The sequence below is a fragment of the Notolabrus celidotus genome, chromosome 9 (assembly GCF_009762535.1).
Source record: "Notolabrus celidotus isolate fNotCel1 chromosome 9, fNotCel1.pri, whole genome shotgun sequence".
NCBI classification, from domain to species: domain Eukaryota; kingdom Metazoa; phylum Chordata; class Actinopteri; order Labriformes; family Labridae; genus Notolabrus; species Notolabrus celidotus.
The window spans coordinates 25,618,219-25,635,544 of record NC_048280.1 but is presented as its reverse complement, the minus strand read 5'-3'; the positions used below and the strand labels follow the sequence as shown (position 1 = coordinate 25,635,544).

General features: G+C 41.5%; 1 long non-coding RNA gene across 1 annotated transcript; it reads left to right on the top strand.

Annotated features, from left to right (window-relative positions):
• The first annotated feature begins 11,244 nt into the window (after positions 1-11,244).
• On the top strand, positions 11,245-14,183 carry LOC117818921. The gene is made up of 2 exons (XR_004632410.1): positions 11,245-11,305; positions 13,007-14,183. It is a non-coding gene; the product is annotated as an uncharacterized LOC117818921 (long non-coding RNA).
• Positions 14,184-17,326: the final 3,143 nt, after the last annotated feature.

Here is a 17,326-nt window from a genome sequence, read left to right as displayed (position 1 = left end):
ACTTTCACCATGAGGAGTTTGAAATCCTGATAGATACCAGTAGTAGTTTAGCAAAACCAATGCTAATTTTGATAGCTGTGAGGCACAGGGCCACACCACCCTCAACCAACTCATCTACATTCACACTGAGAAGTCTTTTTAATCAAACCAGCTCCCCACAAGATTTATTTGCTCATTAGTTAATCACTGTTTTCTTTAAATGCTTGGTTATGACCTAAGGGGTCATACTCATGGGTCACAATCATGAAAACCTGTATAAAAAATGACATAGCCAGCATGGTCCATGCCATGATACCATGTCACTATGTATCCCAGCATGCTTTGCGCAGTGATTTAGCTGCATGCTCTTTGGAGCCCTGGCACAATAAAAATCCTCTCTCTGCAATTTATACTGGTTTATTGGTTGCATCGGTTTATAGGACACAGGCCACTATTTAGATGGATAAAATGTATTAAAAAGCATCTTATACACCTGGTTTTATACATAAACTGACAAGTCAGGGGTCAGACAGGTCAGCAACTAAAGAGTCGTTTTACCAATTCATCACATCTATAATAAATAAATGACAATGTCTCTCTAAGTCCCTCTAAGGAACATTTAATCTTAGTTGATTTATTTCTGAAAAGTATTAGTTATGGGCAGGGACTGATTCCACATGAGTCCTGAAGCCACTTTATGGTTTCCATTGAATCAAACAGTACAGATTCTGAAGCTGATGCTGATGACTCGCGTGTTATAAAGACCCGATGGGGGGGAAACCTGATCGTCACAGAGCGGAACCATAAACCTATAACCAATAATTTTGATGTTCACCTACAGACAGGGCCCCTCTTCAAGAATTGGCCCTAGAGTCCAGCACTGTGAGGAAGACAGTACTTGAGCTGGGTAGCTATACACACTGAGGAACACAGTGCAGGTTTGTTTCCCATGGAAAGAGCTTGAGTTTGGCTCTTCTGTTATTTACAATGATCTGTGGGGATGAAACACAAGCTCACGTATCAGAACAGAGGGTGTTGTGTCTTCAGGGCTGCACGGTCAAAGCTCCTTCATCTTCAGCCCGGGGTCTGATCAAGGAGGATCAGGGCACAGCGGTGGGACTTGATAACACTGCTGTTATAGTCCGCCGGCCGCATATAGCCAATGGGCTGGATCTGAATGCAAAATATTATTGGTTTGAACTGGATTAAGACTCACAGGGATTGACTGTTTACTAATTCTGTTATGCCAGGTCGTTCTCTATGTACATAAAGATATGAGGATAGGGTTCAGCTGCAGGACAATTCTCTACTCTTCAACTTCCTAATCCTAAATACATGCAAAAGTCTTATAGATGCACGCTAAATGCAACACAGGTTTCTTTATGCAGCTCAGAAAGGGTCTGTTTATGTGGTGGGGAAGAGAAGAATGAGGTTAAAGCAATAATTGTAAGCTTTTAGCAAGAGTAAATGTTTTAACCCTTGCTTTTATTCATTAAATAGTTATTTCTCTAAGTTGCATACAGACATATATTTCTAATCAGTGAAACATTTTGAAGCTACAATGTTTGATTTAGTAGGAAGCCTATCGTAGTATACAAAAGGTTTAATTTAAATGTAATGCATCTCATCAAGGACTTCTGAACTCTGCTGTAGAGAAAATAAACAGACAAAATATCTTGACTGTGACTGGAGTCAGCAAAGCCACAAAAGAGCACATCTGGACTCTGAGCTTCTGCTTAGGTTCTGTTCTTGCATTAATATGAACTCATTATGCCATATCATAAATCTCTTTGTGGTCATGATTGCATATGTGTGCTGTTGTCACCTAAACTCAACCCCAGACCTACATCTGCTCCGGGCCTCAGATCATGATAGATGTAAGAACATGATTGCTGCAGATGAGTGGAAAGCACTCAGTCTTGATCACAGAGAAACACATGAACACATGAGCGAGTCAGAGATGCTTTATTGAGTTTGCCCTTTCCATTCAACTACAATTTTAAAGGGCTCCAATGAGAAGAGTCAGTGCAACAGAAAAGAGTCAGATGTGGTAACACTTTATCAAGAATCAGGGTCCGTCATTGCTGCTATGTGATCTGTGCTTTCGAATGAACTGAAAGGTTAAATGAGGAAATCAGCCTTGAGAGATGAAAGTTGGACTCATGAGAGATGAGGCCCTGTGAAAGAGGGTCAGAATGGCGTGTAGGCCTCGCCGGCCATGGAGATTAGAAGAGGAGAGAGCGAGCAGGCGCTGCCAGCGATAACAGCAGGAAAGATAATAATGGGGAAGGTGTTTCCTGTGAGTGTTCCCTCAGGAAAAGTCCTCCACCATCCACTTCTATTGGTTTATTGTACACGAGATGCAGGCTAAAGACTCAGTAAGCATCTTGAACTGATTTGCTGTACGCTTGTAAATCAAAAGAAGCTAGCTTTAATGACCTTGCTGTCAACATAATGGGGGGTGTCCATGTAAAGGACATATTGTACATACAGTACACAGACATATAACTTTAACACATGCACAGCTATGCTCTCAAGATACTATTGTTATGGAGTTCCTACACTCAAGTCAAGAAAAACAAAGGTTTTGGCTCGCATTTGCAGCCTCTCTGACTCAGATGGTTAAATGTCCCTTCAGTAGTGCTATCATCTATTGTCCTGTTGTTCCACTCCTCTTGTTCTGAGGATGAACTCATGTGTGATTCAACTTTGGCCTCTCCAGATGTCACAGGTGCTCCCTATTCCCTCTCAAATTAGATGCTCAATCATGATACTGCGTCCCCACCACCATCACCACGAATAGTGTTTAGAGTTTCATGCTGAAGAAAGCTTTGTTTGACTCAACTGTGTTTCCAAGCTGTTGCTTCCAGTTGAAAGAGCTGTGAGGAACCATATATGCCCCAGCTGACTTTTAATCACACTCACCCAGGCACTGGCTCGGTCACAGAGAGTAGCAGGCCTGTAATTACATGACAATGAGCCCCTCTCTGGCGCACATATTGATGGCTGAGGGGTAGCCGCAGAGTTATTGATCAAAGACATAAGCACAGGAAGAGTAGAGGGGGTGAACAGGCCTGGTATAGATGTTTAAGTTGTGTGAACAACAGGTGACAGACATCTTACAGACTCAAATGTAACTGGCCTGCTGTGAATAATTACATACTAGGCAGAAATTACCACCCAGGGGAAAATGCTGGAAGAAACAAAGAGAATTTAAGGCAAAGACGCTCAGAAACTACAGAAAAGTAGCCAATATTACTAAGTTGTAATGAAGTGTAGGGTAAACATTTAGAGAAAACAAGTTATAACTAGTATACCTATAGTATACCACCATATGACGGCTAAATTAGCTCCATCTTGGTTCCTGTCAGGCATAACATGACTGCTTATTTTTAATGAAACAAAGTGGTAGATTAACTCCTAACTTTTCTTAATATTTTCCAAAAACATAATGGGTTACTGACAATAGTTGGTATTTCTATTGTTATCTTTAGTGAATGCAATTATGTTAAATAATTGTATATGCTATAGCTACTGCAGCTATATTTAACAACATCATAAGTTAGGTTAAAACATTGCCTATGGCCAGTGCTGAAATAGAGTACTATAGCTGCATTTGAAGACCTTACCCTTCCTTGCTAATGTTAAGCACCTGTGTGAAACATTAAAGTAAACAGAAGTGTTCTTGTATAGCATAGTTCTGGTTAGCTAGTCATTTGTATACAAAGTTAAAAAAAAAAGTATTTTTCAAACAGCTTTAAGCTCACACAGTTGAAAATTTGAGGTAAGATTGATTGGTTGTATTTTAGATTGTAACATGTGCTTAGAAGACAAAAAGAGGCTTTTAGAATGAGGATTGATAAATTGGCTAGAATAATGCTAGCTTAGCTAACATCAAGAGGACTGTTGCAAAAACTGAAACATGTAGCTAAAAAAACTAGATAAAGCTGTTGTATTGACCTTTCTTTTTGTAAAGTCCCAGTCTGTACTGGCCCCTAGAGTTTAAAAATCTTCATGGTTTGCTGTGAATAAGTCTTTTTTTTCCTTTCAAACACAGCCTGTTTTTCTACTAAAGACTATGAAATGGTCTTGGTTGTGGAGTTAAAGGTAGGTTTGATTGCTGATGGGATTCAATTATTGATTCCTCACATCCTACACAGCTTTTACTTCTTATGTTAGAGTAGACCATCATTTGTTGGATCTACAGTATACAGTATATTTTGGAAATGCCAATAGACACCACTATCCTTTATATCACAGCTTCATGTACATTTTTCCTACAAGTGTACTAGTTCATACCAAGTTGGAACTTCTGGTGCCGAACGTTGGAGCCAATGCAGAAGATCAAAAAATTAAATAAAAACTGTAGATCCTCAAGTGTCCTCTTGAGGCTAGCTAAAAAAAACGAGGAATCCCAATTCAAGACGATATCGAACTTTCAGTTTTAATGACAGTTGGGAGTGACTTATCCAAAATAACTTCTGTGTCTGTGTTAATGATAAGAGTTACACAAGAGGCATTATTAGGGTGTGGCTGTTTTGACTGGTGGTCATGTTGTTGCCATGTCAGAAAGCCAAGCGATGGCTTCAACTCCACCTCTGACCTGTATGTTTCAAGCTTAGCCACAAATTAGATAAAGCTGGCATTTCAAATATTGCAACTACTCTCTCTGGGTTTCATAACACCTCTTCAGGCTCAAACTCAGGCAGCATTATAGGCCAAGTATATGTACACATACAGTGAATATGACTCTTCTACAATTTTTCTATCAGTGTGCAAGCATTACACATTAAATATTGACTTATATGCATAAGACTCTAGTAAACATTTGACATTTAACTAATATATCAAATCTTGTGTCAAATATTAGTGCAATAAATCCAATGGGTGACATCACTGAGACTATGTCCATGTTTAACTCAGTCTAATTGAAACCTTGTCTTTGTTGTTAAGTTTGTCAGAGATGTATTGGCTGTGGTCACTATTAATAACTTGAGTTCCTGTCTTGCTGAAGATTAACTGCAGAGAGAAAAAAGCAATAATATTTAGCTCTATGTTATATGATACTTTAAGGGATTTACTAAATTGGCTGCAGTTAAGTGTCTTTTAACTATTATAAATCCCACTTAGAGTTACATCAACATGAACTCTGACCTGTTGAGCAAAATCCCATCAGTTACTTCTTGTTCCACAGACAAGCATGAGCCTGACTGTGTACAATACAGTAGCTCATTCAAATATAAATAATCTCATGTTGTGTGGATCCAGGAGCCACTGCAGCGCTTGTGTAAGAGATCTGTAACAGGACCTTGTTGGGGTGGAAATGGTCCAGCTGGGGCTCCACCTCAGTCCTTTCTTTGTCTGCATGCTTCAGATATCACAGTGATGTCATGGGTGAGCCTCTCCTCACCTCTGAGAGGAGGTGAAATGTCACAGGTTGCAGATAGTTACGTGAAGAAAAAATAGTTTTCCCTCAGCCCTGCTTCAAAATAAATCCTCTCGGCGTAATTGAAACTCAAAGAACCTAGCATTAAATTGTGCATATTTGTGTGGATGTCTTGAGTCTTTTTTGTCTTTTCATTTCCTCTGGATTTCTTCTGAAAGCTATGTGTAAATGTCCCCACATGAAATGGGTCATACGAGAGCTGATACCGTCCAGCTGGTGGGTGTGCTTTCAGATAGCAGAGCTGTCATGGTTCAGAGTGTTAGAACTGATGATATTCACATGGCTGCCCTTGCCCTCTGACATCTAGCTCAGGGAAGAAGTAGATGAATATTAGAATAGCCTTTTAAAAGTGTTGATTAATATGAAACTTTTAAGAGTTAAATATATTTTTAAAAGAAACTTGATAAACCGTTGATGTTAGCTAATGTTAAAAAAATGTTAAAAAAATGTGATACAAAACTAACTATGAGGCATAAATTTAAATGGATTTTCAATCATTACCAACGCTTTTGGAAAATGTTAGTGTTTAGCCATTTACTAGCTGAGAAGCGAGAGCTAAATACAAACTTGACCTTAAAGTAATCTCTATTTCAGATTCTACTGAATCTGTACTTGGGGGTTTAGATTTTCAGCAAGGGAAGTGTCCTGTATCCATTTGTGGTTCAAGTCAAAGTAGTTTGACCAATCAGGTATCAGCAGGCTTTGGTCGAGAGCAAAATTAGGCAGAATGTACACTGCTCCTATCAGTAGTAATGCAAAGTTGGTTTATTTATCTCTGTCAACAGTTATCTTCATGCAAATGCAGCTAGTTGTCTGTGTTAGATAAAAAATGTCAACTTGTGCAACAAATCTGCTTAACCCTGTGTTACCAAAGCCAATCAGCTTAGTTACCCCGACTACTGAACTGAGACTTATCTTTCTCAGATGAGCGGCCCTCAAGGATATCAAAGACAAGGAAATGGCCGCTTACATGTTGCAGACATAAAATCCACACCTTGGCTCTTCTGATTCATTTAATGACTAACACAATGTCTTCAGAAGTTTTTTTTTCATGAGAAACAGACAACACAGAGGAAGAGCAACTCACGTGAAAGGCTTTGAAAGTGTCCCTCCCTTTACATCCCTAACTTCTCAGCATTAAAACTTTTCCCCTCCATTCATAAACTACAGCTTGTAGAGCTTTCCATGTTGACGCAATTACCTCTGGGTAATGCCCTTGCTTTGTATAGTACTTGATGTTTTAGTTAATGCTTGCTGTCTGCACGCCTCGTGGCTGTGGATCAAAGCCAGTGTTTTCTTCTTGTTTTCTGCTTTTATGTGGGAAAACCATTTACGTAAAAGTCCGACCTTCGGCTTGGGTGTATTGGGACCATTACTCAGGCTTAATGTTATGTTTTTAGCTCATGAGTTGTATGACCCCATCAATGCAGAGTCACACACTAGTGGTTTCCTACTTCCTCTTATCCTTGAGGTATTTTTGCATCATCTGAAAAGCCATTACCATCCAAATCTGTGTTTTCTTTGTTGATTCTTTAAAATGCTCAGGTTTTCATAATGTAATTAAATGATAATTTAGAAGCCTTTGTGCATGATGTCAGAGCTAAGAGTCTCAAAGGGGGTGTACAAAAACACAAAACGCTGTGTGAAAATAAACTTGGATGGCTGTAGGAAAACAATTAAAAATTGAGCTAATTTTGCTGGTTGGACCATTTTCTCCCATGCTGACCATCAACTGAACATTAATAAGGACAGGACACCTCCATACCCTCTCATCTACAGGAAGGGACAGAGCAGACTGTTCTTCCTGAGGAGACCCAGGTCATTCAGTGTCTGCAGCAGGCTTCTGAAGACCTTATATCAGTCTGTGGTGGCCAGTGCTCTCTTCTTTGCTGTGGCGTGTTGGGGTGGAGGTATCAAGACGGGTGAGGCCAGCAAGCTCAACAAGCTGGTAAAGAAGGCCCGCTCTGTGGTTGGCCTAGAACTGGACAGTCTGGAGTCAGTGGCTGAGAGGAGGTTGATGAACAAACTGCGAGCCATCCTGGACAACCCCTCTCACCCTCTCTATGATGAGCTGTGGCTGATGGGGAGCTCGTTCAGTCAGCGCATAATTCCACCACGGTGCAAGATTGAACGCTTCAGGCGCTCCTTTGTGCCCACCGCCATCAGACTGTTAAACAGTAACGGAGGCCATAGACTGCACCATGCTGACCACTGACCCCCCACTGGATATTGTGTTAATGGAGAAAGACGTGCAGAAGTGATCTGGCTGGTGTAGTTGCAGGACTGATGTCACACCCTCTCTGCGAACCAAAGCATGTATTTAACTTACCCATAAAATGTCAAGATCCCTTAGGTCAGTACAGTCCACAGCAGAACAGTTCTTCAGTTGATTTCAAGAAGACATTCACGGTAATAGACAGTTCAATAACAAAGTGCTGTTATACCTCTATTTGTTAGCCTACACATGATCCATTAGCTAATAATGGGATGCTGAGTGATGGCTCTGCACTGTGAGCCTTTGTGGGGCCCTACAATATTTAGATAGAAGATTATTGTGGATTTGGGTTTCCAGTGATTTTAAGTTGGAGATCGGTGAAAGGTCCAGTTCCAACTACAGGACTCCAACACTAGCTTGCTCGCAGAAAAATAGGATTGCAACAAATTATTATTTTCTCCATGATTATACCATTATATTATGATATAGTATTTCTTATTGTTTTATTGTTATCACTCCAGGGGCATCTCAATACTCTGCACCTTAACTAGTCCAGACAACACTTTAAAACTAGTTTACAATGTGACAAAGACTAGTATCAAATCATCTGATTAGAGAAGCCAGACACAAAGATGATTTGTTTTCCTTGCATCCAGTGATCAGTGGATTATAAGGTGTAGTCATTTTAAGTTCTTATTTTTCTGGTGACTAGACATGATAACTGAGTCAGGTCTCCTTGAAAAAGACACAATGCACCACTCAGGTTTCTGTCCTTGCTGTTGAGTAACGAGTCCTTCACCCTGCTGTGTCTCTCCTCTCTTCCTCTCTGTTTCTGCTCCCATTTTCTCCTTAGTAAAACAGGAAGAGGGTGTGTTTGGAGAACCAGAGCCTGAGGAGTCAAGCCCTTCTCCTCTGACTGACCGAAGTCTTTGTATGTGTGTGTGTATGCATGCCAGGATAATTGCTTTCAGGGAGCCCCTGAATGCCTTACCCTTGTTTCTCCGACTCTTCAGAGATCTGCACTGTTTGCTTTGGGCATTGTGCCCCAAAGGCCCCAAAGGCAACATCTTAAGCCTTTAGTATTTGACATGCTTTATAAAACGTGCCTCTGCTTGTGGGCCTTGCATACATGACCACATTATTGACTCACATGCAGTGTATGAGCTACTATCTGCATTTAAATATGGACATTTTTCACTCACCTTTTGCCAGACATCATTTACCATGCTTTAGTTTCATTCTCAGTGTGAGGCTCAGCAGGGGCTCTTCCTCTGGTCGAAGGGAGGCTTCTGCACTGTTGGGATATGCAGGAATGTGAGCTCAGCTTTGCAGGCAGGGCATCAGCCTGGTGAAGCCAGATCTGGTGGGGATTAGAGGTGAGCTGCGCCTCGCCTCGCCCCGTTCCCCTCCCAGCAGGAGCTGTCATGTCAGCCACGGCGCCCTGCTGTTGAGCTTCACTCCCATTGGGTGGAGGTCAGGGGCCAGCGTCAGGTCACACCGCTGGCTTCTGAAACTCTCACCGAGCGTGCCCTCCTCTTGCAGAGTGTACGACAGCCAGTGTACATGCGATCTGACAACCCACGCCTGAGCAACAAAGGAGAGAGGGAGGGTGAGGCTGAGGGCATTCTCTGCATGTACAGTAATGCTGGACTTTAGTTACAACCTGAAACAATTTTTTATCACCAGAGTTTGTATTGTAACTTGGTGCTATTGAACTCTGAATATACTACATTAAGCATGGCAATGCTGCAAAATTCCCATGAAGCATGGAATGTGCATCAGTAGTTTCATCACAGAAAATTAGCTTTAAATGACCTAGCTCAGTAGCTAATTGCATGCTGGTGGTATTTTTCCTGATAAGATGTTCCTGTGCAAATAACTCCCTCTTTCTCTGCCTCATGGGGATTGTTAACTAAGGAATTCAAAGGGTCTGACGTGAGCATTTCAGGTCAGATAGATGCTGAAATGAAACAAGAGATAAAAAGAGACTCTCCTTAGTGTTAAACATGGGAAGAATTGGGAAGAGGAGTGAGTGTGCAAAATGAGGACATATCCCAGGGGTTGTTTTACATTATTTTTTCTGCTTCTGTCAAATTTGTGAGTTTGTTTCTGCAGGCTCCATCCAAACCATAAAACCATTAATGCATATTGCACTTTTGCCTCTGTGTGAAATGTAATGCTTGATATCCAGCTGTACAGAGGGCTGCGGTGAGAATAGTGAGTTGATCTGCAGGGGCAGCTGGCTGTAACTTCAGAGGCTCTCAGTCACGACAGACAGCAGCTGGATGGCAGAAAGGAAATCTCAGCGTCTGCCTCGGAGACTGGCTGTATCTGATCTAAAGAGGAGACTACTTGGCGTAGCATCTCCTGAACAATAACATCAGCGGTGGCCAGGCTATTAACAGAAGTGTTCCCGCCCGGGCCGAGTGCTGCCTGCCCTCCTCGAAAATATATCCACACTTACAATGTCATGCTGTAATCCTTCCTGTAAAATGTATCATGAAGACAATAAATCCTTCCAATCCTGCCTCTCATTTCCCCTTTCGGAGAGCAGCTGGATGTTCCTCTATCCCCTTTTCTTGTGCCAGGACGGCAAAATGTTTTCTCTGATGCCGGTGGTGGCCTCTGCTGCACAATAACTCTGAGACAAAGAAGCCGAGCTGCTCCAAAATACACTTCTACTCTTTGACCCATATTTAGTTTATTTCCAGCCCAGGAGGTAAACTCCAATCATGGGGCTTGTTTTAGCACTGATAAGCATGCATATAGCAATTAACCCAAGATTTGAGCTTGATAAAATGTATCCTGCTGTATTTGGAGGGTCAACCATTTTAGCTGTGCTAGCCTTGTGGCTTGTAATGCAGGTTGAGGGGGCTACTACATTGGTTCAGATTAAAATATCTTGATGTCTTTTTAAAAAATTGCCATACAACTTTTTGCTAATTATGGTCTTCAGAGGATGTTTATTGATGACTTAGATGATGCCCTGAGCAGGTAACAATTTCCGCTCATCCTGTGAAATGTCTTGATATGTTGTCGTGGGGTTCTCTTTCCGGGCTCAAATAATGTGGGAAAAACCCAGGCGTAGTTGGAAGACTTAATTTTGATAGTTTTATTGGCAGGCGGCCTCCCCAATGCAATGGAGGAAAATGTTTACAAAAGTAAAAAAAACGAAGATAGATTACAATTGTTCTCGTCAGTGTCAGCTGAGTACTACAGTTACTCTCTTCACAAAAAAAGAAAACAGCAGTTGTTCATCAAACAAAACAGACAGCGATGTTACCTGCTCAGTAACTTTGCTCACCTGCCAACAGAGCCAAAACTGTCCCTCTTTTAAAGTGTGTAGTCCCTACCACTGGGCGTTGGAAATTATATTATAATATTATTATATTAAATCATATTTCACATTTAAGGCCATTTCAAGGCGACTAACCTTACACACAATCAAAAGAGTAATGCAAACATTTCCACAGGCATTTTCCTCACCTATTTCAAACACGTTATTTAAAACAAACAAAAAAATGAATTAGACACGGTCACGTGGCCATTTGTGGCCGCCATACCTCCATATAGGTTGCGCTCCAGATGCGCTCTGTTTGCGCATTCAGGACACGACCTGGTTGAGCTCGAGCCGGTAAGTGCAACAACCCAAAGACAAGAACAATGTATCTTTTAAACAATCTTAGAGCTTCAAAGTGTGCTCTCAGAGAAACTCTGAGTGGAGAAGGAAAGAAGGATGCTGGTGTGTGAACCGGTGTGAAGTGCTGTTAGGAACGGGAAAAGTTTGGTACGTGCCCCCACTCACATGCACGAGCACCCCTGATTCGCGACCATATGAGCTTGACTGATTCAAAACCGGTCCTCGGCACACTGTTTGTGTTTTGCACTATGTCAACTCATGTCTCACTCAGCTGTAAGAAAACACCAAAACAGTATCATATTGAAAGTTAAAAACACAAATAAACATGAAATGTACGCACAAGAGACGGACTGAACGGCAGGACAGGATTTGATTGGTTTCATAATTTGGCTTCTGATGGCAGGGATTGGTTGGTGTTTTTGATACTGATGTTGACCTGTGGCTCAAAGCCTCAGAGTACAGCCTCACACAGATGCTACCATGATTGTACAGTCCTAAATGGGATTTCCACCAGCTGGTAATGTTCAGCTCGCTCTACTCTAACAATTACTTGTCTGGGTTTTGTTTCCTACTTCAGATAGTACTACTTCTACATAGGAAGGATGTTTAGCTCATCTTTATATCAATGTCACCTGAAACCTTGGACATTATTTTCAATCTAACAAAAACAAATAAAGAGACAAAAGCCAAAAAACAAGAGTGTCTGTAAATCATCAGTTTACCTAAGCCTAATTTGTAAATATTACTTCGCTATTTACAATAAAGGATTTTTTACAGTATGTAACAAAGCAACTAAGTTCTCCAATCAGCAGTACTAGGAAGGCTACTTTCCACAACTTTTTAAAATGAAAGTCAAGTTGCATTAATTCAAGCTGAGCAGTACTATGACATATAAAAAGGGTTATTTTTTTCCACTGAACATTTTCTTCTTGTAAATTTTCCACTGATTGATGTTTTGACGCAGTTTCCTCCTTTTTATTGATCTTATTCTGACACTCCTTCATAGGTCAGAGGTCAAACCTGAGTAATGGAATCTAGTGCCTGTAGTGACTGCGGCTCAGACCTGTTGACCTGGGCATTGTGTGCGTCAGCCGCAGGTTCAATAGGCTGACAGGTTGAGGTGACTACGGTCAGTGGTGCTCTGTCACTTACTGCTCTCAGAGGAATGTTACATCCGTACAAATGCATGCCTGGAAGGGGCCCTAAAAGCAACACAGTCTGAAGTCAAAGTGTAGCATAAATTTAACGAAATTCCTTCTTCTGACGTGGTCCATTATGTTTTTGTAGCTGTACTCTCAAGGAAGTCAGGTTACAACAAGTTTTATTTCCAGTCACATTAAACCTCTGTCCAGATTATAGACTGCAGTATCTGCTGATTTAGACAGTCAAAAGATGAAACATATGAGGAAAGTATTGTTCTTCTTTTGCAGGCAAGCACAACTTTTTACCTCTGGGTTTTCTCTTTGGGAGGGCGTTGGTGCAGATGATAGTCTGACCACCTGAGGCATTCACACTTGTGCTAACTTGTTAAATAAATCTTTCCTGTTTGTGTTTTGATGCTCTGACCTGATCTACATTTGGGGTTCTCCCTTTTTTATCAATGTCACTTACAGACTGCCAACACAGGGTGAAACACTTCATTCTCATGCAAGGTCACGCTGCGTTTGACATCTATCCACAAACAACATCCAACACAATGGAGCTTAGCCTTAACACCATTTCTCAGACTCATTATTTCTCAGCACTGCCTTCCACTTGACCATCCGACCACAGGAGAGTTCAACCTCCAGACCCTGTGTGGTTTCCTCTGCCTGGCCAGGGAGGATACTTCACCACCTCCTGTTTACTCTTTACACAGGAGGCCAAATAAAGTGATGGGGACCAGGGAGTAAAAATGCCTCCACGCAGCAGGGGGCATGCACCGCAGCCTGTTTTTAGACCGAAGTCATCCTGCCATTGTGGGTGCTTTACCCAAGAGCGGCATGGAGGTCCACAGAGGAAGAAACCAAGCACACTCCTGCACAGAGCAATCAGCGCAGACATGAGCTGATGAAGGATCCCGTCTGCAAAGGAGAAACAAAAACCTCTGAGACCTCTGTGAGCCTGGAGGCAGTAAAACATTTCCAGCAAGACACTTTTGTGCAATGCAAAAACATGCATGAGGGAGTTTTAGAGGGAAAATAAGAGTGTTGAAAGTGCAGATCTATATGAAAGAAATAAAGATAAGAGTCACAAGGAGATAAGTCAAATCACACATTTAAAATAAATCTTGGCTGAGGGTCCTCCATTGTTTATTGTGTGCACTTAAATCAGCTTCTACGTCTGATTCAGTGAACACCATCTAAGGGGTTTGTTGTCCGTAAAGCAGGGCGTGGACACTTGGTAGCTTTTATTCTTTTGCATCAAGTCCTGTTCTAGATTTGGAGACAGTTCCTACGGTGCCCTCCTTTCAGCTCCGAGGAGGTCTGGCTGATGGATGGGCTCTAATCAGCAGCAGACAGACCTGCCACAGGAAACATCTCCCCATCACGTCTACGGAAACCAGCCCCTTCTCCAGAGACTAGCTGATAGCCACAGAGGGAGGGAGAGAGGGGAGGGACAGGGGGCGAAAAACAATCGGATTCTTCTTCATTTTCTGCAAAGAAAATCAGCAGACTGTCTTTGCACTGTGCAGAATATGTTTAACAGGCCAGCTGCCAAATGGCATCATTAAACAATACAGCAGCACCAAGATCGATTCACTTTGAAATAATTGCCAAGAACTTATTTGGGAATGCAGGGCTTGTTGATTTCTCACTGAGTTTGTTGTAAAATTCCCACAACACATTGAGTCAAACATCTTTGAGAAATAGTCTTATTTACTGTCTTTATAATAAAAAGGTGAGAGGACTGATTTTCTTTCAGATCTGTTTTGTTATTACGAAGCCTCAGTGCAGTGATTGTAGTGTGCGGTACAGACAGGATTCCATGCACTTCATCCCATATAATTTTCAAAAAAATTTTTCAATTCAAATTTGCTTTATTGGCATGAACAAAGAGGTGTTATTGCCAAAGCACATAAATTCATACAATACATTATATATATTCACAACAGTACACTCACCATATATACATTAATCACACACCATATTCAGTACATATTATATTCATTACCTACATATCAACCATATATTACATATATATTACATATTCTATATGCATTAATGAACGATTACCCATACAGCATATCTCAATGTCCTCACCCGTTGCGGCTCACAAAACCCCCACCCAAAATCAAACACCATGGGATGGCGCGTCCCTCAGGCTGTGACAGGCAGACACATATTTAGCAGCCAGAGGAGCTGCTGACCCTTCCCCCAGGAGAACTGACAGTTTCTCTTCTGGGGTTAATGTTGGGAAGTTAGGTACCATTTTAGTAATGTCCCTGTAGTGGGCATCTCTTAGAAAATAGAACTTGCTGCAGTGGAGGAGGAAGTGCATCTCTGTCTCTATGTCCCCTGTAGAGCAGTGAGCACATAGATGCTCCTCTCTGGGCAGCCATGTCTGTCTGTGTCTCCCTGTCTCTATAGCCAGCTGGTGGTCACTCAGCCTGTATTTGGTCAGCATACGTCTTTGTTTTGTATCTCTGACACTGTACAGATATTCAGATAATTTATAATCACGGTTTAGGGTCAAATAACAATTCATTCTACTTGGGGCCTTTGTTTGGTTTCTCCAGTGTTCTAAATACAGATCTTTGGAGTGCTTCATTATGACTTTAATTTGGTTGTGTTTTGGATCAGTGCTGATTGGAGTCTGGCTGATTAGCTTCCTCACCAGCTGACTAGGGGACAGTTTCTCTCCCCACATCTCCGCTCTCTCAAGCTTTTCTATCTAACAAAGGCCAAAGGAACAATGAGTCAAAAAATGATCTTGAAAAAACATATTAAACATTTAGACACCATCATAATGCTTTTGTAAGGCTTAATGTAAAGTTCAGAAGTTGGTTTCGGCTCTGCGGCAGAAACTCAGAATGAAAAGATCTAATAGGTGATCATTAGAGGTGTCAGTAAGTGAGATCTACCTGAGGACAAAGAAAGTGTTGCTTTTTAACTTCCACTGCCCTTTGTGCTAAGCTAAACTAACCGCCTGCCAGCTTTAATGAAATACTAACAACAAAGCAGTATTGATTATCGCATCTTACTCTCACCAAGACATCAGATTACAAATTCCCCTAAATGGAAAAATGTTCCTTTAAATCTGATAACAACAACAACAAACATAACAGACCTTTACTTACATATCTCACCACATAAACGTCTGTTATGGATGCTCTTTTGAATTATGCAGGCTAACAGGTTCTTATTGCATCATTCATTATTCAAGTAGGATGTTAAAGCTAGGATAAGGATCAGTGGGAGGACTTTGCATATTCAAGGTGGTTTCTCTACCAAGCATACACATGATAAGCAGTGATAACTTTTTAGTTTCCTTCCTTAATTCAGTCAAAGTAAGGATGATATCTCCTAAAGTTTTTATCTGAGCACGAGCTGGATATGTAACTCAATCATCTTTTAAAGGAAGTATCTGTAATTATAAACATAATGTTTACATTTAATGCATTATACCAGAGTAAGCTCAACGCTAAATTACATTTGCAGTCCCTTCAAGTTAAAATTAAAACATCACTGGACAAACTGAACTGCAACACACGTAACAGAGCAACAGAGCTGGTCATTACAAACACACACTCTACACTCTAACAGCTGCACACACACGCATGCACGCACACACGCAAGCATGCACACACTCACACAAAATAATTATGATATGTAGCATATGTTTCTCTATATTCCTTTGCGGTAATTGTGAGTCTTTTCCCTGTCCAGCCCCTCCTCTTCATATGTGTGTGTCAATAGGAAGCATCTGTCAGAATTTTTTCTGCTCTTTGTGTCCTTGCCAAAGGGCTTTTCTACCTCTGACAGGTGAGGCTTCTCTCCTGCCAGACAAATCCCCCCGAAATCCCCCTCTGCGTGTCGGGATGAGCAGGGTGATGACTCGCCATTCGCTCGGCGTATGAATAGACCGATCAGTGTGCCATGTTGGAATGCTGAGCGCTGTTTGCCTTTTAGGCCAGAGAGAGCTTGTCACTCCTTATTGTGGAAGCAGAGATTATCCCTGAAAAGGGCCTTAGTGTCCTCCGCTCACTTCCCTCCTCACAAACTCTCTGAACTTGATTTTGCAGCGTCCTGCCCTCTGCATGGACCCGTGCAATCACACTCACACGGATGTAAATAGTGAGGCTCCTGCCTTTTAACAATATAGGGCTTCATGTGACCACCATCAAATGTTTTGCATTTTGATTAGTCATATTCGTACTTTGTAATAATGCTGTTGTTCAATCTGATATAACGTGTTTTTTGTTTTTTTGTATGTTTTGTTCCAGTCAGTTTTGAATGTGTTTTTAATTGTCAGTGGTCTTAAAAGCAGGTCTAAACTTGCCCTCTCAGCTTTAATCCTTAAGGCCTTCAGGGTTGTAACCACCTCAACCATCTGTTAAAAAACTCTCAGTTTCCCTGATACTCATATGAAGGTACACAGGCCCCTCTAGGTCCCCACTCAATTTACAAATAAAAGCCCTCAAACTTTACTAAAATGCAACTAAAAGTGTGATCTTTCTTGAAGAACCTGTGGAGCAAGGTTAAAAAACAGAGACAGTCGTGGTGGATGAAGTCGTACCACCCTAAACAAAGAACAACAAAGGCAGGATGGGCCGGGCTGTTGAACCCAACAACATATTATGGATGGTGTGCTTACAGTGTCAGTGTGTATGATGGGTAGCGCAGACTGTTTTTCCTGTTTTAGTGTTCAGTCTCGGAGGATTCGCCCTCTGAGAGCAGAGACTCACTAGGGGTCTGGGATGAAATGTAAACACTCTCAAATCATGCTTCTGATGTGAATGTGCAGACATCAACATGTAAAGGTGTTAATACTCAGCAATGGGAGGATACCTTTTTGGATGGACACTGTTGTCATTGTTCTGCCTGCAGCAGAAGGAAGACATTGG